Source organism: Bos indicus, chromosome 20 (genome assembly GCF_029378745.1).
Source record: "Bos indicus isolate NIAB-ARS_2022 breed Sahiwal x Tharparkar chromosome 20, NIAB-ARS_B.indTharparkar_mat_pri_1.0, whole genome shotgun sequence".
In the NCBI taxonomy this organism is placed as follows: Eukaryota; Metazoa; Chordata; class Mammalia; order Artiodactyla; family Bovidae; genus Bos; species Bos indicus.
The window spans coordinates 10,641,697-10,664,913 of record NC_091779.1 but is presented as its reverse complement, the minus strand read 5'-3'; the positions used below and the strand labels follow the sequence as shown (position 1 = coordinate 10,664,913).

General features: G+C 39.7%; 1 long non-coding RNA gene across 3 annotated transcripts in view; it reads right to left on the bottom strand.

The window, feature by feature from the left end:
• LOC139177991 (uncharacterized) overlaps nucleotides 1–23,217 on the bottom strand; it is a 214,713-nt gene that overhangs the window by 177,039 nt on the left and 14,457 nt on the right. The window contains exon 1 of one of the 3 annotated variants that reach the window (XR_011562409.1): nucleotides 15,993–16,117. The exons of the other annotated variants lie outside the window; for them this stretch is intronic. This is a non-coding gene — a long non-coding RNA (uncharacterized lncRNA). Of the gene's footprint in view, nucleotides 1–15,992; nucleotides 16,118–23,217 lie in introns of those variants that run through there. 3 annotated transcript variants of the gene reach the window in all.

The following is a 23,217-nucleotide window of genomic DNA, read 5'->3' as shown; positions in this document are numbered from 1 at the left end:
CCATTCTGCTTTTCATTACTGCAATTGCAATGTGGTTAAACCAGTAATGTGGAAACCATGTGTGCACATTTGCATTGTATTCTACTCCAACATTTGATAAGAGAAGGTTTAACAAACATACGGGCACACGTGACTCACGCTTCTCTGCTGGGCAGTGCAGTGTTTGAATGAAGACATGATGACATCTCTGGGACAGGGGGAACAGAGCAGAAATGCCTGGGTCTGCAGTATAAGCTTTCCAATTTCAAAATGGAAAATATTTCAAAAATATTTCACTAAACCCTTGCGTGCAGGTGACAAAAACCTTATGAGAAACATGAAAAATTTAAAAAAACAGGCCATTAATAAATAAAAACATTTTTCCCAGACAAACCAGCCTTTGAGTCCTTTATCCAAGGCCCTCTTTTGACATTTCCAGGATTCCTGTATTTATATTCAAGCTGATCGAACAAATCATCCCCAAGTTACCACACAACCACTTTTTGTGGGTTTTCTTCTTTCCTCTTGATTAGTTTTTCTCTTCAGACCTTTGGCTGGCTGTTTTGCTACTGTTACCAGGGCTGAAGTTCCCACTGCAGTTAACAGAAGGATGAGTAGTAATGCTGTGTTCTCAACTTTTTTTCACTGTGAGCAGGAAAGGACCATTTAGAGATTGATCTCCCCATCAGAGAACCATGTCACCCAATCTCTCTGCTCTGCAACTTACCACAAGATTGATGGTAAATATAATATATATGAAAATGAAGGAGGAAATGCATGCAAAGCTCAAGTGGTGGTGCAGGGTGTTGGAAACGACGTTGTGTGGTACATCATTTCATTGGAATTTCTCGTTTTCAGGACATTGACTCTAAAATTACTATAGTCATAGTGTTTAATGTTCCTGTGTTGGGATTCCAGAGTTTTTTAAAAAATGATTTGAAGTCAGAAAAGCAAAACTGACTTATTTGGACTGAGACTGTAGTGTGACCAAAAAATCGCAAGAAAATAAGAAAAGGTATAAACATACACACACTTACAGTCAGCTTAACACTCTATTTGTAGAACATCAAGGAGGGTGTCAGCAAAAGAACAAACAGCATAATAGTAAACTTATGAAGCTTAAGTTCAAAGGCCTTGGGAAAGGACCTAGCAACATGGTCAGAGGTTTTTGTAAAATTTGCAAAAATAAGTTATTTTAACCAAGATGATTAAGAATGCTCTCTCTCTCTCCAATTTCTCCACTGTATTAAAGAAAAAAAGAGAGAAGGCCCAAATAAGCACAATGAGAAATGAAAGATGAAAAGTAATAACCAATACCAGAGAAATTCAAAAAAACTCAAGAGAATACTATGAACAGTTATATGCCAACAAACCAGACGATGTAGAAGAAATGGACAAATTTCTAGTAACATTCAATCAGCCAAGACTGATTCAAGAAGAAAGAGAGAATTTGAACAGCCCAATCTCTAGAAATAAAATTAAATTTTTAATTAAAAAACAAACAAACAAAAACGCCCAACCAACAGAAGTCCAGGACCAGATAGCTTCAGAGGGAAATTCTATCAAACATATTAGGTTGGTGCAAAAGTAATTGTAATTTTGCACTGTTGAATTTTACTGCTTGATACTGAAATACAGTCTTTAGATGTGGTTATGTTATACATCATTTTAATGTGCATTTCTCAATTTTTTTTTTTGCTAAGGATATTACTTGTGGTTTATTTTATATTTATTTTAGACTATGGAAATAACATTAGACAAAAAGCAGATTCAAGTGATTTTCTTATTCGAGTTAAAAATAGATTGTAAAGCAATGGAGACAACTCGCAAACATCAACAATGCATTTGGCCCAGGAACTGTTACTGAACATACACTGCAGCCGTGGTTTAAGAAGTTTTGCAAAGGAGGCAAGAGCCTTGACGGTGAGGAGCACAGTGCCTGGCTATCGGAAGTCGACGATGCTCAATTGAGAGGATCATCAAAGCTGATCCTCTTACAACTACACAAGAAGCTGCCAAAGACCTCAACATCAACCAGTCTACAGTTGTCTGGCACTTGAAGCAAATTGGAAAGGTGAAAAAGCTCAAGGAGCAGGTACCTCATGAGCTGACCACAAAAAAAAAAAAAAATCATTTTGAAGTGTCATCTTCTCTCATTCTACACAATAACAATGATTTCTCAATGAAACGGATTTTATACCACAACCAGCAATGACCAGCTCAGTGGCTGGACTGAGAAGAAGCTCCAAAACACTTCCCAAAGCCAAACTTGTGCCCAAAAGAGGTCATGGTCACTGTTCAGTGGTCTGCTGCCCATCTGACCCACCACAGCTTTCTGAATTCCAGAGAAACCATTACATCTGAGATGTATGCTCAGTGAGTTGATGAGATGCACCAAAAACTGCAAGGCCTAGAGCAGGCATTGATCAAGAGTTCAGTTCAGTTGCTTAGTCATGTCCAACTCTTTGCGACCCCATGGACTGCAGCACACCAGGCTTCCCCGTCCATCACCAACTCCCAGAGCTTGCTCAAACTCATGTCCATCGAGTCAGTGATACCATCCAACCATCTCATCCTCTGCCGTTCCCTTCTCCTCCAAAGCCTTCAATCTTTCCCAGGTCAAAAGCATCAGTTCTTTGGTGCTCGGCTTTCTTTATAGTTCAACTCTCACATCCATACATGACTACTGGAAAAACCATAGCTTTGACTAGACAGACCAAAGTGATGTCTCTGCTTTTTAATATGCTGTCTAGTTTGGTCATAGATTTCTTCCAAGGAGCAAGTATCTTTTAATTTCATGGCTGCAATCACCATCTTCAGTGATTTTGGAGCCCCAAAAAATAAAGCTTCTCACTGTTTCCCCATTGATTTTCCATGAAGTGTTGGGACCAGATGCCATGATCTTCATTTTCTGAATGTTGAGCGTTAAGCCAACTTTTCACTCTCCTCTTTCACTTTCATCAAGAGACTCTTTAGTTCTTCTTCGCTTTCTGTCATAAGGGTGGTGTCATCTGCATATCTGAAGTTATTGATATTTCTCCCGGCAATCTTGATTCCAGATTGTGCTTCATCCAACCAGGCATTTTGCATGTGTACTCTGCATACAAGTTAAACAAGCAGGGTGACAATATACAGCCTTGACGTACTCCTTGCCCAATTTGGAACCAGTCTGTTGTTCCATGTCCAGTTCTAACTGTTGCTTCTTGACCTGCATACGGATTTCTCAGGAGGCAGATCAGGTGGTCTGGTATTCCCATCTCTTTAAGAATTTTCCACAGTGTGTTGGGGTCCACACAGTCAAAGGCGTTGGCATAGTCAATAAAGCAGAAATAGATGTTTTTCTGGAACTCTCTTGTTTTTTTGATGATCCAGTGGATGTTGGCAATTTGATCTCTGGTTCCTCCGCCTTTTCTAAATCCAGCTTGAACATCTGGAATTTCACAGTTCCTGTATTGCTGAAGCCTAGCTTGGAGAAATTTGAGTACTGATCAGCAGAATGGGCCCAATTCTCCACGACAATGCCCAACAACATGTAACACAACCAACGCTTCAAAAGTTGAACCAACTGGGCTACAAGATTTGCGTCATCTGCCATATTCACCTGACCTCTCACCAACTGACTACCACTGCTTCAAGCATCTCGACAACTTTTTACAGGAAAAACGCTTCACAACCACAGGAGGCAGAAAATGCTTTCTAAGAATTCATTCCAATCCTGAAGCACTGATTTTTATGCTACAGGAATAAACAAACATTTCTTATTGGCAAAAATGTGTTGATTGTAATGGTTCCTATTTTGATTAATAAACATATGCTTGAACCTAGTTATAATGATTAAAAATTCACAGTCTGAAACTGCAATTACATTTTCATCAACTTAATATAAAGAACTAATACCTCTCTTTCCCAAACTATTCCAAAAAAAAAGAAAGAAACAGGAGGAAATACTCCAAAATTCATCCTATGAGGCCACCATTATCCTGATTCTGAAACCAGGTTAAAACACTACAAAGAAAGAAAATCAAAGGCCAATATCTTTGATGAATATAGATGCAAAAATCCTCAACCAAATAATAGCAAACTGAATCCAACAATGTATAAAAAGGGCCATATACCACAGTCATGTTGGATTTACTCCAGTGTCACAAGGATGGTTCAGTGTATGCAGATCAATCAATGTGATATACCACATTAACAAAAGGAAAGAAAAAAAATCACATGATCATCTTAATAGATGCAGAAAAAGCATTTGACAAAATTCAACATCCACTCATTCATCCCTGGACTGGGACTATTACAACCCACTCCAATATCCTTGCCTGGAGAATTCCACGAGCAGAGGAGCCTGGTGGACTATAATTCATAGAGTTGCACAGAGATGGACATGACTGAGCAACTAACACTTTAACATCCACTCATGATAAAAACTCTTATCAAAGTGAGTGCAGAGGAAACATATGTCAACATAATAAAGGCCACTTACAACAAACCTACAGCCAACACCATACACAATGGTGAGAAGCTGAAAGCTTTCCCACTAAATTCAGGAATACAACAAGAATATCTATTCTCACTACTTCTGCTTAACATAGTATTGGAAGTCCTAGGTATAGACAAGAAAAAGAATTTAAATATTCAAATTGGAATGGAAGAGGTAAAACTATCACTATCTAGAGATGGCATAATACTTGATATATAAAACCTTAAAATTTTAATCCCAAAACTATTAGAACTAATAAGTGAGTTAGGCAAGGTTGCAGGATGCAAGATTAATATATAGAAATCTGCAGCATTTCTATACAATAACACTGAAATATCAGAAACCAAAAAACAAACAAAAAAAAACATTTAAAATTGCATCAAAAAGAATAAAATAATAGGAATAAACTTAACCAAGGAGATAGAAGATCTATAATCTGAAAACTATAAAGCATTTACTAAGGAAATTGAAGGTGATAGAAAGAAATGGAAAGATATCCTGTGTTCTTAGATTGGAATAATTTTAATATTATTAAAATGAACATAACACTTGGCTGAGTCCCTTTGCTGTCCACCTGAAACTATCACAATATTGTTAATCGCCTATACTCCAATATAAAACAAAATGTTTAACAAAATAAATTTACCCATCTATAGTGGGAAAAAAATTTACGCATACTACTGAAGGTAATCTACAGATTCAATGCAATCCCTATCAAAATAACAACATCATTTTTCACAGAGCTAGAACAAATAATTTAAGATTTGTATGGGATTACAGAAGACCCCAAATAGCCAAAACAATCTTGAGAAAGAAGAATGGACCTGAAGGAACCATATTGCCTGACTTCAGACTATACGATAAAGCTACAGTCATCAGAATAATATGGTCCTGGCACAAAAACAGACATGTAGGTCAATGGCACAAAGTAGAAGAGTCCAAAGATAAATTCATGCATTTACGGTCAATTAATATATTACAAAGGAGGCAATAATACACAATGGAGAAAAAACAGTCTCTTCAATAAGTGGTGCTAGTAAAACCAGACAGCTACATACATGAATGAAATTGGAACAGTCTCTACCACAATATACAAAATTAATCTCAAAAATGGATTAAAGACCTAAATATAAGACTGGAAACTATAAGACTACCAGAGAAAAACAAAATGGAACTCTCTTTGACATAAACTGCAGAATATTTTTTTGGATCAGTCTCCTAAAGTAAAGAAAATAAAAGCAAAAATAAACAAATGGGATCTACTTAAAAGCTTTTGCGCAGCAAAGGAAACCATTGATTAAAAAAAAACAAAACCTACGGACTGGGAGAAAGTATTTGCAAATGATGTGACTGACAAGGGATTAATATCTAAAATATAGAAACAGCTCATACAACTCAATATCAAAGGGAAAAAACAAATAATCTAATCAAAAATTAGCAAAAGACTTAAATAATAAACATTTTCCAAGATGCTCAAAGTCACTAGGTTATTAGAGAAATGCAAATCAAAACAACAGTGAGATATTACCTCACACCTGTCAGAATGACCATCATCAAAAAGTCTACAAATAACAAATGTTGGTGAGGATGTGGCAAAAGGAGAGCTCTTGTACACTGTTGGTGAGAATGTAAAATGGTACATCTACCACCTGCAATGCCCAAGATACAGTTCAATTCCTTGGTCAGGAAGACCTACCAGAGAAGGAAATGGAAACCCCCTCCAGTATTCTTGCCTGGGAAATCCCATGGACAGAGGAGCCTGGCAGGGTACAATCCATGGGGTCACAAAAGTTGGATACTACTCAGCAACTAAACCATCACCATTGTGGAAAACAGTATGGAGTTTCCTCAAAAAACTAAACAGAACCACCATATGACCCAGCAATTCCACTCTTGGGCATATATCTGGAAAAGATGAAAGCTCTAATTAAAAAAGAATTAGCACCCCAATGTTCATAGCAATGCTATTCACAGTGGCCAAAACATGGAAGCAACCCAAGAGCTCTTTAACAGATGAATGGATAAAGAAGATGCAGTACATTACATATATGCAACAGAATACTATTTTTGTTGTTCAGTCACTAAGTCATATCTGATTCTTTGTAACCCCATGAACTGTAGCCCTCCAGGCTCCTTTGTCAATGGGATTTCCTAGGCAAGAAATACGGAAATGGATTGCCATTTCCTTCTCCACAGGATCTTCCTGACCCAGGAATTGAACCCACATCTCCTGCATTGCAAGCAGATTTTTCACCACTGAGCCACCTTGGAAACCCCTAGATACTATTATAGATTATTTAGCTATGTAAGAACCACAAAAAATTCAGAAGAAATATGGTAGATTTGGAAGAAATATTAGTAACAAGCATAGCAAATGGTAATTATTTTTAATATGTAGGTAGGGTTAAGAAAACAACAGAATGGGAAAGACTAGAGATCTCTTCAAGAAAATTAGAGATACCAAGGGAACATTTCATGCAAAGATGGGCTCGATAAAGGACAGAAATGGTATGGACCTAACAGAAGCAAAAGATATTAAGAAAAGGTGGCAAGAATACACAGAAGAGCTGTACAAAAAAGATCTTCATGACCCAGATAATCATGATGGTATGATCACTCACCTAGAGCCAGACATCTTGGAACGTGAAGTCAAGTGGGCCTTAGAAAGCATCACTACAAACAAAGCTAGTGGAGGTGATGGAATTCCAGTTGAAATCCTGAAATGATGCTGTGAAAGTGCTGCATTCAATATGCCAGCAAATTTGGAAAACTCAGCAGTGGCCACAGGACTGGAAAAGGTCAGTTTTCATTCCAATCCCAAAGAAAGGCAATGCCAAAGAATGCTCAAACTACTGCACAATTGCACTCATCTCACATGCTAGTAAAGTAATGCTCAAAATTCTCCAAGCCAGGCTTCAGCAATACATGAACCATGAACTTCATGATGTTCAAGCTGGTTTTAGAAAAGGCAGAGGAACCAGAGATCAAATTGCCAACATCCACTGGATTATCGAAAAAGTGAGAGAGTTCCAGAAAAACATCTATTTCTGCTTTATTGACTATGCCAAAGCCTTTGACTGTGTGGATCACAATAAACTGTGGAAAATTCTTCAAGAGATGGGAATACCAGACCACCTGACCTGCCTCTTGAGAAACCTATATGCAGGTCAGGAAGCAACAGTTAGAACTGGACATGGAGCAACAGACTGGTTCCAAATAGGAAAAGGAGTATGTCAAGGCTGTTTATTGTCACCCTGCTTATTTAATTTCTATGCAGAGTACATCATGAGAAACGCTGGGCTGGAAGAAGCACAAGCTGGGATCAAGATTGCCGGGAGAAATATCAATAACCTCAGATATGCAGATGACACCACCCTTATGGCAGAAAGTGAAGAGGAACTCAAAATCCTCTTGATGAAAGTGAAAGTGGAGAGTGAAAAAGTTGGCTTAAAGCTCAACATTCAGAAAACGAAGATCATGGCATCTGGTCCCATCACTTCATAGCAAATAGATGGGGAAATAGTGGAAATAGTATCAGACTTTATTTTTGGGGGCTCCAAAATCACTGCAGATGGTGACTGCAGCCATAAAATTAAAAGACACTTACTCTTTGGAAGGAAAGTTATGACCAACCTAGATAGCATATTGAAAAGCAGAGACATTACTTTGCCAACTAAGGTCTAGTCAAGGCTATGGTTTTTCCTGTGGTCATGTATGGATATGAGAATTGGACTATGAAGAAAGCTGAGCACCAAAGAATTGATGCTTTTGAACTGTAGTGTTGGAGAAGACCCTTGAGAGTCCCTTGGACTGCAAGGAGATCCAACCAGTCCATTCTGAAGGAGATCAGCCCTGGGATTTCTTTGGAAGGAATGATGCTGAAGCTGAAACTCCAGTACTTTGGCCACCTCATGCGAAGAGTTGACTGATTGGAAAAGACTCTGATGCTGGGAGGGATTGAGGGCAGGAGGAGAAGGGGACGACAAAGGATGAGATGGCTGGATGGCATCACAGACATGATGGACGTGAGTCTGAGTGAACTCCGGGAGTTGGTGATGGACAAGGAGGCCTGGCGTGCCGCAATTTATGGGGTCGCAAAGAGTCGGACACGACTGAGCGACTGAACTGAACTGAACTGAACTGAACTGAGGGTTAAGAAAGAATGACAAAAAACTCAAATGACCACTCCCTCTCCCCACAACATTTGGCCAAGAATAGAAGGCAACTCACAGAAGAGTTTATCTGAAAGTCCAGTTAAGTAATAAATACAAGATGTTCAACTTTACCAGTGGTCAGAGAAAAGAAAATTAAGGTAACAGTGATGTGTCATTACTATATGCTTCAGATCGGCAAAAGTTAGAAAAAGCAGTATCTATTGCTATAAAGTAAGCAGCAACAAGGAGTATCTCATATTCTTCTGATGGAAATGTGAATTGTTAGTCTTTTTGGAAGCACCTTGGCAGCATCTATGAAAATTTTTTTTTAAGTGATACCTTTAAAACCACCAGTCCAAGTACTGGAAACCCTATAGATATAATAACATCAAGATACAGATGAAAGAGTGCTTATAGCAGTTCACATTGCAACAAATAAACAGGAGGCAAATTAAATAGGCATCAAAAGGGAAATGTTGAATTCATAATGGTCTATTTCTACTGTGAAATATTCAGTTCAGTTCAGTTCAGTTCAATCGCTCAGTCATGTCCGACTCTTTGCGACCCCATGAATCACAGCACGCCAGGCCTCCCTGACCAACCTAGATAGCATATTAAAAAGCAGAGACATTATTTTGCCAACAAAGGTCTGTCTAGTCAAGGCTATGGTTTTTCCAGTGGTCATGTATGAATGTGAGAGTTGGACTGCGAAGAAAGCTGAGCACCGAAGAATTGATGCTTTTAAACTGTGGTGTTGGAGAAGACTCTTGAGGGTCCTGTGAAATATTACACAGCTGTTAAAATAGTTAGAGCCAACCAGGAGTTGATAGAGATTGCTATCCGAATAGGGAAGTACAGAATACAAAGGACAAGACTCTGAGAGGTATACACAACATGGGAAATTTGGAGTGAGTGGTAGGAATGAGAATGGGAAATGAGGAAGAGAAGAGGCAGGTGTGCATATGTATGTGAGGTGTATGTATCAACTGGTAAAGAATCCACCTGCGATACAGGAGACCTGGGCTCAGTCTCTGGGTTGTGAAGATCCCCTGGAGAAGGGAAAGGTTACCCACTCCAGTATTCTGGCCTGGAGAATTCCATGGACTGTATAGTCCATGGGGCCACAAAGAGTCAGACACGACTAAGCAACTTTCACTTTCATATATAAAAGAAATTGGGAAAGAAATTAGAGTTTGAGCTACTTAAACTGACTTATAGGCATTTTGGAATTTAAGACTTTGGAGATAAAGCAAGGACAAGGAACAAGATGTGGCCATGGTCCAGGGTGACTAAAGGGAAGCAGAAATGAAAGCTGTCAGATCCCAGGGGGTAAGGAAAAACACTGAGGCTTACAATCTCTGTGGATGTTGGAAGCAGTTCAGGCCTTTGCTGAGAGTCAGCATTGAACTTGTGAGTCAGACAGAAGGCAAGTACAGGTAATGAAGGGCCAGAAGCTTACATAGTTCTTCAAGAGAATAGAACTCATGACTACTATAAATTAGATACAAAAGAACATTTAGAATGTGAAAAGAATGCCATGTTGATTTTTAATATAGTGGTTTTGCTGAATTTCTTTTTTTTTTTTCATACTTTTCTTAGCATTTCTTGGGCATTTACTTTTATACCTGACATTTAGACTTGTCTCTATCCAATTAAAAGTAGTTTGAGAGTTTATTAGAATTATACTAAATTCACATAACCATTTTGGATGATTTGACCTTTTATGATATAATGTCTCCCTGTCCAAGAAAGTAGTATGCCCTTCTATTTGTTCAGATTTATTACATATTTTTTCACGTAGGTCCCTTATTTTTCTTGTCAACTTTATTTTTTAATATTTGGTAATTTTATGCCACTATTTTGAACAAAATACTTCGCCCACTTCCTTTTTTAGGTGTCATTGGGAAGAAAAAAGACCTTTTTTTCAATTATTTATGGAATCCAGTCACTTACAAATATTTTATTAATTTTTACAAGTTTTACTGGGACCTACTGTTTTCTGAGTATACTATTATATCATCAGCCAAAAATAAATAAATAAATACATAAGTCATTTATCTCACTTTCTCTAGCACCAAGCAGTATCTTGTACTCAGCAAGCACTCTGTAAATGTTTTAGGAATGAATGAACCAATGCATAAATGGATGGACAAATGAAGTGGGCTAGAGATTACTCATGTGGTGCATTAAGGTTCTTTTCTGTTGTAGCACCACTCTAATGAATTATGGATCTTCCTTTTAAATGCCACAGCCATTTCTTACCTAGAAACCACCTAAGTTTCCATATCTTTTAAAAGAGAAGATGAATAAGTATGATGACCACAGGGAATAGGTTTCTGATTAGTGAAGGATCTTCCTAAGTGATTTGCAGTGTATTCCTTGAGTTCCTCTTTTCATTTGAGCTCAGAAAAACTGTAAAGGAAAGTTTTTTGTTGTTCTGACCAGGAAAGAAGTAACAATCTGTCCCTTTACTTTAGAATACATTAAAAGGCTTAAGGAGGCAAATTAATGCTTTTATTGAATGAGGGCAGGAGCTACCCAAAGGTTCACTTGCAGGAGAATTTCAGTGAAAGGTCCGGAAGCACAGACAAGAAAATAAAAGAAGCTTAGGAAACTTTCTAAATCTAGGAGGAGAGTCGAAGGAAAAGAAGTGCACAGATGATGACTGAGAGAAAGCCAAAGAGGTGCTAATGTATGTATAGGTATTGTTGTGCACTTTAGCAGTGGTCCACAGTTATACTTCCATAGTTATGCCTCACAAATATTGCATAATGGAATTGAAAGCATATGCTCACCTATCTAACCTCTGTAGGTCAACTATACTTAAGAAGAGCTAAACCACTAGGTCTATCATCTTAACCACAGCCAATCACCTTATGGCAGCAATCAGAGTTGTAAGTGTAATTTATTACTGAGGAGATTAACCATTATTGATGTTACAATCCCAAAATTCCAACTCAACTAAGTGTCAATCTGCATCATAATAAATAATAAATAGGCTCCAAATGCTAAAAGCTTCTGCTCTGATGTTATAATATCACTTAATCCTGGAAGAGGTTTTTCAACAAACCACAGTAGCTCCCTGCTCTTTCACAAAATTAAAATATACATATACAAATGTATGAAAGCACATGAAGAATTTTCCACCACAAGAAATACTTTTGCTTTCAAAGACAGAAATGATGATCACCAGGCTAAAGAGCATGATACAAAGTGCTCCCCACAAATTACCAACAAGAACTCCAAGTACTAAGACAATGAGGAATAAAAGAGTATGTTCAAGCTGCAGAAATAAATAGAAACTCTGGCACAGATTACAAGAGATGGTTATCCAAAGGGTGACCAAACTGTTCTTTAAGGGAAAACAAAATGTTTCTATTAGAGAATCTAAAAGAAAATCTCTTGAGAGGCAGAGTACCAATGCAGTAATTGGCTAGATAATCCCAAGTACTGCATCTGAGCTAATGCCATGAAGCCAAATGAGAAGCATCAGCTTCTACACACACACCCCAGGCTACTGGGGAGGTCTGACGCTTTGAAGCATCTCTTCGCATTTTTAGCTGGTGGAAGGTTAATAAAGAAAACGTATCCCTCTAAACAAGCCTAGTCCTGCACACACACGAGGGCACTGGGGATGTGGCTCAGGTCTCCAATTTGCTTTGTGTAGCAGCTGGCACCCTGAGGTTTGGCCTTTGCTCACAAGGTTAGTGCTGATTGAAGTGCCCTTGCCCTTCCTTTCTGAAGACCTGCATCTTTCTCATCTATTGTGTGCCTGCCAGACTCAGAATCACTTTCTTCCCTGGGCCAGACCATGCTTCAATTATGTTGATAACAGTGACTTAGAATTTGAAAACACTGAGAGACAGACCTCTCAAAATGGGTCATATGACCTTAATTCCTTATCAAAGGCAATGCTAGGAGGAGCCCAGTTACCTGTATTGCTGCCTGGCCTCTGCCCAGCAGTGAGGCCATTTAGTTCTCCAAATGGTCTGGAGTTCTTGAGCTGGGCTTCTCCATGCAGTAATTGGGAGAGATAACAAAGGATCTTCCTTGCAGCTCAGAACAGCACTCCTGAAGATGACCAAGACAGTCACTCCAGCAAACTGAAGCGGTGATCATTACTTTCTCAGGGACAGGATTGTGATTCAGATTAATGAAACACAATTAGAATTCCCTTCTCTGGGTAGACTCACCATCTCAACAGTCCTGGTTTACACCTATTCTCTCTGCATAATTATTTATGGTGCACCTTTGAACTCTCAAAAGTGTTCCACTGAGGAAAATGAGTTATATTGTCAACCTACTTATTCAAGATATCAAGGACAAATACCTTCTTGACCCACACAAGGTAGCATAAGCATCAACAAAGACAAACAGTGTTCCTAGGCGACCTGAAAGAGCAGGGCAGGGACTGAGAAATGGTGCTCATTCTTCTCTGGTGTAGATGTCAAGCCTATCTTTCTGTGAGATTGCACAACACTGAAGAAGATTAATCTGGGAGAGCTCATATATTCCCATTGAAAGGGAAAGTTCTGTAAGATCGTATTGGTCAGAGTCCCAACAGGAAACACCTAAACTAGGATCATTCAAAGAGAATTTATGACAGTGTGGTTATAGGGAGACCTCAAAGAGCAGTACCCTCCCTGGTGGCTCAGACGGTAAAGCATCTGCCTGCAATGTGGGAGATCTGCGTACAATCTCTGGGTCAGGAAGATTCCACTGGAGAAGGAAATAGCAACCCACTCCAGTATCCCTGCCTGGAAAATCGCATGGACAGAGGAGCCTGGTAGGTTACAGTCCATGGGGTTGCAAAGAGTCAGACACAACTGAGCGACTTCACTTTCACTTTCAAAGAGTAGTACAGAAGTCTTGATGCTTCATGCTAACCAAGCTGATATCATCCCAGGAAGGAGAGAAAGAGACAGCACCTTGTTAAAAAGGCTCCTTGAGAGGAGGAGAGACCCCTCAAGACACAGCTCAAGCCTCCTTCTCTTAGGACCCAATCGCACAAACAGTCTGGCCCATGAAGATACCACCCTGCAGGATCCATCCAGCACTCACACACACTGTGTTCTTACACACCCTTTCACAGTACAAATATGTCCTGTCTTTTCATCTGGACCTTTAACTCTCCGAAGGCAGAGACCACATCCCTTCCCTCTGTCTCACAAGCATTGTAACACCAGTGGCTCTAAATCTGTTGTTTTCCCACCATAGCACATAATACCAATGACATTCACAGACAAGACATTCCCCAAAGACAGTCCCCTGGGTCATGCATAATTCCCACTGGGCTCTACCATTTCTCTCCACTCAAGGAAGCAGAGCAAAATAAAGATGAACAAGGTCAGATCATTTCACAGATGGTCTTGAACCCACTCTGACTTTTTTTTCCAATGTAATATTTTTTCTTTTTTTTAATTAATTTTTATTGAAGTATAGTTGATTGAGCAAAGAATGCTCAAACTACCACACAATTGCACTCATCTCATATGCTAGGAAAGTAATGCTCAAAATTCTCCAAGGCAGGCTTCAATATGAACCATGAACTTCCAGATGTTCAAGCTGGATTTAGAAAAGGCAAAGGAACCAGAGATCAAATTGCCAACATCCGCTGGATCATTGAAAAAGTAAGAGAGTTCCAGAGAAACATCTATTTCTGCTTTATTGACTATGCCAAAGCCTTTGACTGTGTGGATCACAATAAACTGTGGAAAATTCTGAAAGAGATGGGAATACTAGACCACCTGACCTGCCTCTTGAGAAATCTGTAAGCAGGTCAAGAAGCAACACTCAGAACTGGACATTAAACAACAGACTGGTTGCAAATAGGAAAAGGAGTACATCAAGGCTGTATGTTGTCACCCTGCTTATTTAACTTATATGCAGAGTACATCATGAGAAACACTGGACTGGATGAAGCACAAGCTGGAATCAAGATTGCCAGGAGAAATATAAATAACCTCAGATATGCAGATGATAACACCCTTATGGCAGAAAGTCAAGAAGAACTAAAGAGCCTCTTGATGAAAGTGAAAGAGGAGAGTGAAAAAGTTGGCTTAAAGCTCAACATTCAGAAAACTAAGATCATGGCATCCGGTCCCATTACTTCATGGCAAATATAAGGGGGAACAGTGGAAACAGTGTCAGAGACTTTATTTTTCTGGGCTCCAAAATCACTGCAGATGGTGACTGCAGCCATAAAATTAAAAGACACTTGGTCCTTGGAAGGAAAGTAATGACCAACCTAGATAGCATATTAAAAAGCAGAGACATTACTTTGCCAACAAAGGTCCATCTAGTCAAGGCTATAGTTTTTCCAGTAGTCATGTATGGATGTGAGAGCTGGACTATAAAGAAAGCTGAGCACCAAAGAATTGATGCTTTTGAACTGTGGTGTTGGAGAAGACTCTTGAGAGTCCCTTGGCCTGCAAGGAGATCCAACCAGTCCATCCTAAAGGAAATCAGTCCTGAAAATTTCATTGTAAGGACTGATGCTGAAGCTGAAACTCTAATACTTTGGCCACCTGTTGCTAAGAGCTGACTCATTGGAAAAGACCCTGATGCTGCGAAAGATTGAAGGCAGGAGAAGGGGACGACAGAGGAGGAGATGGTTGGAGGGTGTCACCGACTCGATGGATGAGTTTGCATAAACTCCACACACTATTGCCCCTGTTTCCCCTTCAGGCAGGTCACAATGGCCTGATTACGTATACTATAATCTTATGTATACTATTTCAGCAGGAGTATAATCTTATGTTTTTAAAATATCCACCTAAACAGTATGTGGATGTGGAGTTGGTGATGGACAGGGAGGCCTGGTGTGCTGTAGTCCACGGGGTCACAAAGACTTGGACGCGACTGAGATACTGAACTGAACTGATAGTTCATTTAACATTCTGACTTTTTAATGTAAATTACATACAAACTTTGATGATCTGTTACTATTGAGTGGTATTTAGAAACATGTCACAACTGCTACTGCATGCTGTGTGTTGTAATAGCACAAGTACGGACTGTGCTCGATGGTGAGATGCAGGAAAGAGTCAGCAAGGGGACAGATGTATGAAAGAAAGGCTGTCTCCATCACTTCAAGCACAGGTGCAGGACCAGAGAAGACACCCCAACCCCAGTATGCTATTGTTGGATCACAGAAGAGATTCCACATTTACAAAACCAGAAAAGGGGGCTAAAACATGCCTAACACGTGACCTAGTCCAATCCTGAATTTTACAGATGAAAAAAGCAGGTCGTGTGATCTTCCTGTGATCACACAAGATACTCATCGACTACTGAAACCCTGAACTGAATTAAAGACGATTTAAGAAAAAACAAAATTCTTCTCTTGCCTGGGAACAAATGAATTCGTTTGTACTTACCAGACACAGATATTTACCAGGTGTCTGCCATGTGTAGGTAATGGAGGTACACAGTAAACAAAAACAAAGAAGGGTCTGCTCTCAGCTGGGGGTAGCATTTTATCTAGGTCAGCAAAGACTTTCTGATATAGCGATATAGGAGCAGAGAGGTAAAGGGAGCGGGGAGTCACGTGGGTCCCTAGGGCAGCAGTGTTCCAGGAAGTGGAGCACCGTGTACTTGGCATGTTCCAGGTGAGAAGGGCATTGTGACCTGACTGGAGGCGAAACAAGGGGCAATGGGCTAGAGGTGAGATAAGAGATTCGAGGCGAGGTGGCCAGATCATGAAGGCTCTTGCATTTTGTGGCAAGTGAGATGGGACATCTCAGAGGGATTTTCAGCAGGAGTATAATCTTATGTTTTTAAAATATCCACCTAAATAGTATGTGGAGATGAGACTTGGCAGAGCAAGAGGAGAAGCAAGGGGGGAGCTGATGCGGTGATCTAGGAAAGAGAGGAGGCGGTCTGGACTTCGGTGATAGACTTGAGGTGATGAAAGTGGTCAGATGCTGAGCATGTGTTACAAGACTGCTGACAGGATTTGAGGACTGACTGAATGTGAAATGTGAGAGAAAAAAGCGAATGACAGATTAGGCCCACATTTTTGACCTGAGTAACTGAAAGATGGAAGTAGACATTTACCGAAAAAATGAATGAGAGAAAGCAGGTTTGGAAAGGAAGGTCAAGAGTTTTTCTGAACACACTAGTTAGATCTGCCCTTTAGAAATCAAAGTGGATTGCCTAGCAGGCAAGGGGACACATGGGTGTGGGGGTCAGAAGAGAGCCCAGGGGGCATCAGCAGAGAGGTGGCAAACTGGGTCGTCAGACACTGTGCGTGGGCAGAGAGGGTCCCAGGACTGAGCCCAGGTTCAAGCACCAGGCTGCCCCTCCCAAACCTCACATTTGGACTTTAACTGAGGCTTTCTGCAGAAAGCAGCTCTTCTGTCTCCTTCACCATCAGCTGAAAGACAACTCCCTGGTAGAATGTCAATGAGCCTCTTCTATCTACTTTGAGAAGCAACCCTCCACTTTCAGCCTGCTCACCAGCCTTAGCAAATGGCCACAGCAGCAGGAAGAAGGGTGACGGGCCCAAGGAACCAGTCCAGAGAACAGAAGCACTGCCCCTGTGGGATGGTACGTACGAGAATGGAGGGACACCTGCCGGACCCCTCCCAGACATCGATAACAAGCCATCCCCAAATAGCATGGGGGATAAGGGGAGCAGACCCAAACCAAGTCAGCAGGCAAGCAGACTTCTTGCTGAGGGGCACGTGCAAAGGAGGGCGGGCATCTGATGACAGTCCTGAGTTGTGACGATCAAGTCGTTCACACTGTAAAGGACAGTGGCTGGCAATCAGAACTGAGAGTTACAGATACTGCAAGTTGAACCATTCTTGTTGCCAAGGACAGAAAAGAGCAGTGGGTCCTGATATGTACCTGAGACTGGAGCTTCAGCTGGGCTCTGGGAAACCCCTTGTAGATCATTTAACTTCTCTGAGAGTTGGCTTTCCCTCCACTATGAGTTGGAAATGGTTAAATGGACTTTCTTCATGAAGAAAATTTTTTCAGAAATAACTTGTGAAGAATTAGTTTCTGAGTAAAAATAGCACTACCACATTAAGTTTTGGAGAGTTAAAAATAGGTAAACTCCCATTGTGATGAACTCAAGGAACTTGCCAATTATTTTAATGAACTAAAGTGGTGTAAAATTAACACATTGCTAGAAAACAGGTCCCACGTTGAGGAATCTGGAGGAGAGAGAATGCCAACATCCGGCTTCTGTTAATAAATCCACAAGCAAAAGGAATTAAACCCAGCTGGGGAAAGAAATGTCATGAATATACAAACACGTATATTCCCCCTTTCTCTCACTAGATGCTGGGCTTCTGTTGTATGTGCCTTTTAAAATTAATTATTTGGAATACGAGTTGGCACCTAATTAGATGGCTAGTCCTTCTAGGTGGAAAAGGATTTGCTGAAAAAACTAACTCAATCAGATGATTATTGCACATGATTGACTGAAGCTAGAACAAGAAAGCACTGTTTGTAGAGTATAACGAAATAGCCTAAGTAATCTTGTCAAGTTAGAGAGAGATACGTTCATATTTTATGCTCTAAAGATTTCTAGCTATGTGACCTTGGACAAGTTGCTTCACTTCTCTGTGTCTTGGTTTCCACTTCTATAAAAAGAAGATATAGCACCTATTTCATAGGGTTATGAGAACTGAATATGATGATAAATGTACAATACTTAACACATGTCTGAAAACATCTACTTTTGCTTTATTGACTATGCCAAAGCCTTTGACTGTGTGGATCACAATAAACTGTGGAAAATTCTTAAAGAGATGGGAATACAAGACCACCTGACCTGCCTCCTGAGAAATCTGTATGCAGGTCAAGAAGCAACAGTTAGAACTGGACATGGAACAACAGACTGGTTCCAAATAGGAAAAAGAGTACGTCAAGGCTGTATATTGTCCCCCTGGTTATTTAACTTATATGCAGAGTACATCATGAGAAATGCTAGGCTGGAGGAAGCCCAAGCTAGAACAAGATTGCTGGGAGAAATATCAATAACCTCAGATATGCAGATGACACCACTGTTATGGCAGAAAGCAAAGAAGAACCAAAGAGCCTCTTGATGAAAGAAAGTGAAAGAGGAGAGTGAAAAAGTTGGCTTAAAACTCAGCATTCAGAAAACTAAAATCATGGCATCTGGGCCCATCACTTCATGGCAAATAGATGGGGAAATAATGGAAATAGTGACAGACTTTATTTTGGCAGAGGAGTGGGGGGGGCGGGCCTCCAAAATCACTGCAGATGGTGACTGAAGCCATGAAATTAAAAGACACTTGCTCCTTGGAAGAAAAGCTATGACCAACCTAGACAGCATATGAAGAAGCAGAGACATTATTTTACTTTACCAAAGTAAAGTACTTTTACATTACTTACTTTACCAAAAGGTCCATCTAGTCAAGGCTATGGTTTTTCCAGTAGTCATGGATGTGAGAGTTGGTCTATAAAGAAAGCTGAGTGTCAAAGAATTGATGCCTTTGAACTGTGGTGTTGGAGAAGACTCTTGAGAGTCCCTTGGACTGCAAGGAGATCCAAAACTGAAACTCCAATACTTTGGCCACCTGATGCAAAGAACTGACTCCTTAGAAAAGACCCTGATGCTGGGAAAGATTGATGGCAGAAGAAAGTGATGACAGAGGATGAGATGGTTGGATGGCAACACCAACGCAATGGACATGAGTTTGAATAGTCTCCAGGAGTTGGTGATGGACAGGGAGGCCCGGCGTGCTGCAGTCCATGGGGTTGCAAGGAGTCAGACACGACTGAGTGACTGAACTGAACTGAAAGCAGCTATGAACCATTCATATGATGAATCATGAAAAACATGGATTTAGTTTTACTGTCCAGAAAGCTTTCTTATAATAGTACTTATTGTGTTGGGATTTAAATGAGAAGGACAAGCAAGAGACATCTGAAATGCCAATGCAGCTACCAAGGCGCTCACTGATAAGTTCAGATCCTAACAGGCATATATAAAAGAAGGAAAGAAGGATAGAGAACCAAAGCAAACTGTTTTTAGTAGCATAAACTAAGGACTTGGCAATAACATACAAAATGAACAGAGGCTTGCCTCATAGAAAAAGAGATCAGATTTGAGGTTACCAGAGGTGGAAGGGCAGGACAAAGGGATTGGATGAAGGTGGCAAAAGGTATAAACTTATAATTTTAAGATAAATAAGTACTAGTGACAGAGACAAAAATGTTTTAATTATCTCTTTAAGGAAAAGGTATATTATAACAATGAAGGACTGTAAGACACCATCAATATTCCAATTAAAACTTGCAACTTGAAATTTCAAAGATGAAATTATACTTGACAAAAAGCAAGAATTGGGAAAACAGGTTCAATGGCCAAATTTAGATTAATTTGTCTTCAGTGTCCTGGGGCGAGGGAGGACCTTCTGGACTGAAAAAGCAGCGACAACACTGTTTGTGCTGAGTCACTTCAGTGGTGTCCACCTCATTACAACCCTATGGGCTGTATCCCATCAGGCTTCTCTCTCCATGGGATTCTCCAGACAAGAAAATCTGGAGTGGGTTGCCATTTCCTCCTCCAAGGTATCTTCCCAACAGAGGGATTGAACCAACGTCTCTGTGTCTCCTGCATTAGCAAGCAGGTTCTTTACCACATGTACCCACATTCCAGCAAGAAAGGATGGCTGGTTTCTAGAAAGCTGTACAGGCAAGCCCAGGGATTAACGTAGTATGAGGCACATACACACAAAAGTGAGAAATTTTTGGTCAGTGTTTAGCAAAATCATTATGTTAGAGAATACATTCACTATTTTTTTTTATGAATTATACACTGGTTAGGGTTGCCAGATTTAGAAAATAAAAATACAGGTCATCCAGCTAAATTTAAATTGCAGATAACAATAATTTTGAGCACAAATATGTTCCATGCAATATGTGGCAACCCAAACACTGGGCCATCAGTAACTTGTCACTTAAGTAGGACCGGATGCAAGGAAGGAAGCAACTTCCTCTGATTTTGGCAGAGAGCACAAGCTCTGTGTGACATTCTGCATCCTGTTTCTGAGGAAGGCATTCAGCATTGATCACTTTCATTGACTTTGTCCACTGGGTTCCAAACACACACACATGTGAACACACACAAACAATTATGTAGAAAACAACTTTTGATAAAAAATCCTAACACATTAAACAGATTTTTTTTTCCCCAAAGGAGGGTAAGGACCTCTGGTTGAATGGAGAAGTTAGGGGTATGATGAAGGAAGATGGAGGGTCTAGATCTCTGCTCACTTATCCATCATCTCTGCCCTCAAAGCAGCCCCTAACATATCTCCTTGGGACAAAGGGACTCTACAGAACAGATGGAGAACAGGAATCATTTATTTTTCCAGACCCACCAAATTTTACATAAAATTGAATGCCCAGATCCACTTAATGTAAGCCTTACTTGTACATGCCCTTGCCTATGCCAGAGTTTCTCTTTACTGCCAACAATAGCATTGAACTCCCACAAGAGAAACACTGGAGTTCTATTGAGTCATCTCAATCCTTCTTCTGCCATAATCATTCTCTTGCCTGAATCTGCTGTTTTTTGCTTTGCAACAACTGTGCCTCTGAGACATGAAAGAAGCAACTAAAAACAGAGTCCCCCCAACTTCATCTTATCCACATGTTAACAATAATCTAAAAACGGAAATAAATTTCCGGATGCTTTAAGTAAATTTTCTAGTCATCATCTAGATACTTATTAGCACAAAAACATAGGCAACACTCTCCATGTTAGCCCACCCTCTCAGAGTTGGTGCTGTCATGTAGAAGTCTTTTCCTTCACCCATTCCTACAACCATCTGCAAGATTGCATGCCATTTCCTGCAGACTTACCTCCATTTGGTACATAAGGAATGTCCTTGAACAGAGTTTTCAGGTTTTTTTCAAGTGTTTGTTGTTCTTGTCCACCATAATCTATTTTTAATGTGCTTCCCCCGACCCTTGTCTGGGAGCGAGCAATCATTCACTATGATTTTACCCCAACCCATTCCTCAAAAAAGACCTTATCTTTTTGAAAGAAGCACCACAGAGCCATTCCCAGAACAAATGCAGAACATCCTGAAAGTGAAAATGAAGTCACTCCGTCATGTCCAACTCTTTGAGACCCCATGGACTGTAGCCTACCATGTTCCTCTGTCCATGGGATTTTACAAGCAAGAGTACTGGAGTGGGTTGCCATTTCCTTCTCCAGAGGATCTTCCCAACCCAGGGATCAAACCCGGGTCTCCTGCATTGTAGGCAGACGCTTTATCGTCCGAGCCACCAGGGAAGTCCGGAGAACATCCTTGACCAGCTTAAAAAGCCAACTTCAAACCAATGGACACTACCTTTCATTTAAGGATATATGCCCATTCAGTTTGTTCATTAAAAGGTATTCACCTATTTTTTAAAAAGCTATGGAAACTAATAAGTGAATTTAACAGAGTTGTAAGATTCAAAATCAATACACAAAAATCAATTATATTTCTATATCCTAGCAACAGAGAATCACAGAGTGAAAAAAAAAATCACCATTTGAAATACCATTGCAAAACACTCTGACAAAAGATTATGCAATATCCATAGTGAAACTTATAAAACAGTGCTGAGACCAATTTTTGAAGACCTAAATAAAACCATGTTCATGAATTAGAGCATTCAATGATGTTAAGATACTAATTTTCTGCAAATTAATCTAGACAGTCAACACAACTCCAATCAAATCCCAAAAATCAGCACACAGATTCTAAAATTCACATGAGAATTCCAAGAACAGAACAGCCAAAACAACTCTGACCAAAAAAGAACAAAGTTGGAGAACTAAAAGCACCTAATTTCAAGATTTTATTATAAAGCTACAGTAATCAACACACATGGTATTGGTGTAAAGATAGACAAATAGATCAATGGAATAGAATAAAGAATTCATAAATGGAGTCATAAATATATGCATTTTTGAAAAAGGTGAAAAGGCAATTAGTGGGAAAAGGATAATCTTTTCAACAAACAGTGCGGAAGCAACAAGATTGCCATACACAAAGAAGAAGGAGGAGAAGAATAAGGAGGGGAAGAATTTTAATCCATACTTCATACATGTATAATAAACTCAGAATGGTTCATTGACTTAAAACTAAACTGAAACTATAAAACTAAACCTAAAACTATAAAACTTTAAGAAGAAAACATATGATAAAATCTTGGATTAGACCAAGTTTCCTTAGATAATAACACCCAAATCCATAATTCACAAATGAAAAATAAATCAATAAATTAGACTTCATCAAAATTAAAAACATACACTCTTTGAAAGACACCATTAGAGTAGTTAAAAGACAAACCACACACTGGAAAAAATATTGACAAATCAAATATTCAATAAAGGACTTGTATCCAAAATATATAAAGAACTCTTAAAATCAATAAGAATAAAAGCAACCCCATAAAAAATGATCAAACAGTTTGAACATACCCATCACCAAAAGATATATTTATGTGTAAATAAGCACATAAAGTGGAGAAGGCAATGGCCACCCACTCCAGTACTCTTGCCTGGAAAATCCCATGGGTAGAGGAGCCTGGTAGGCTGCAGTCCATGGGGTCGCTAAGAGT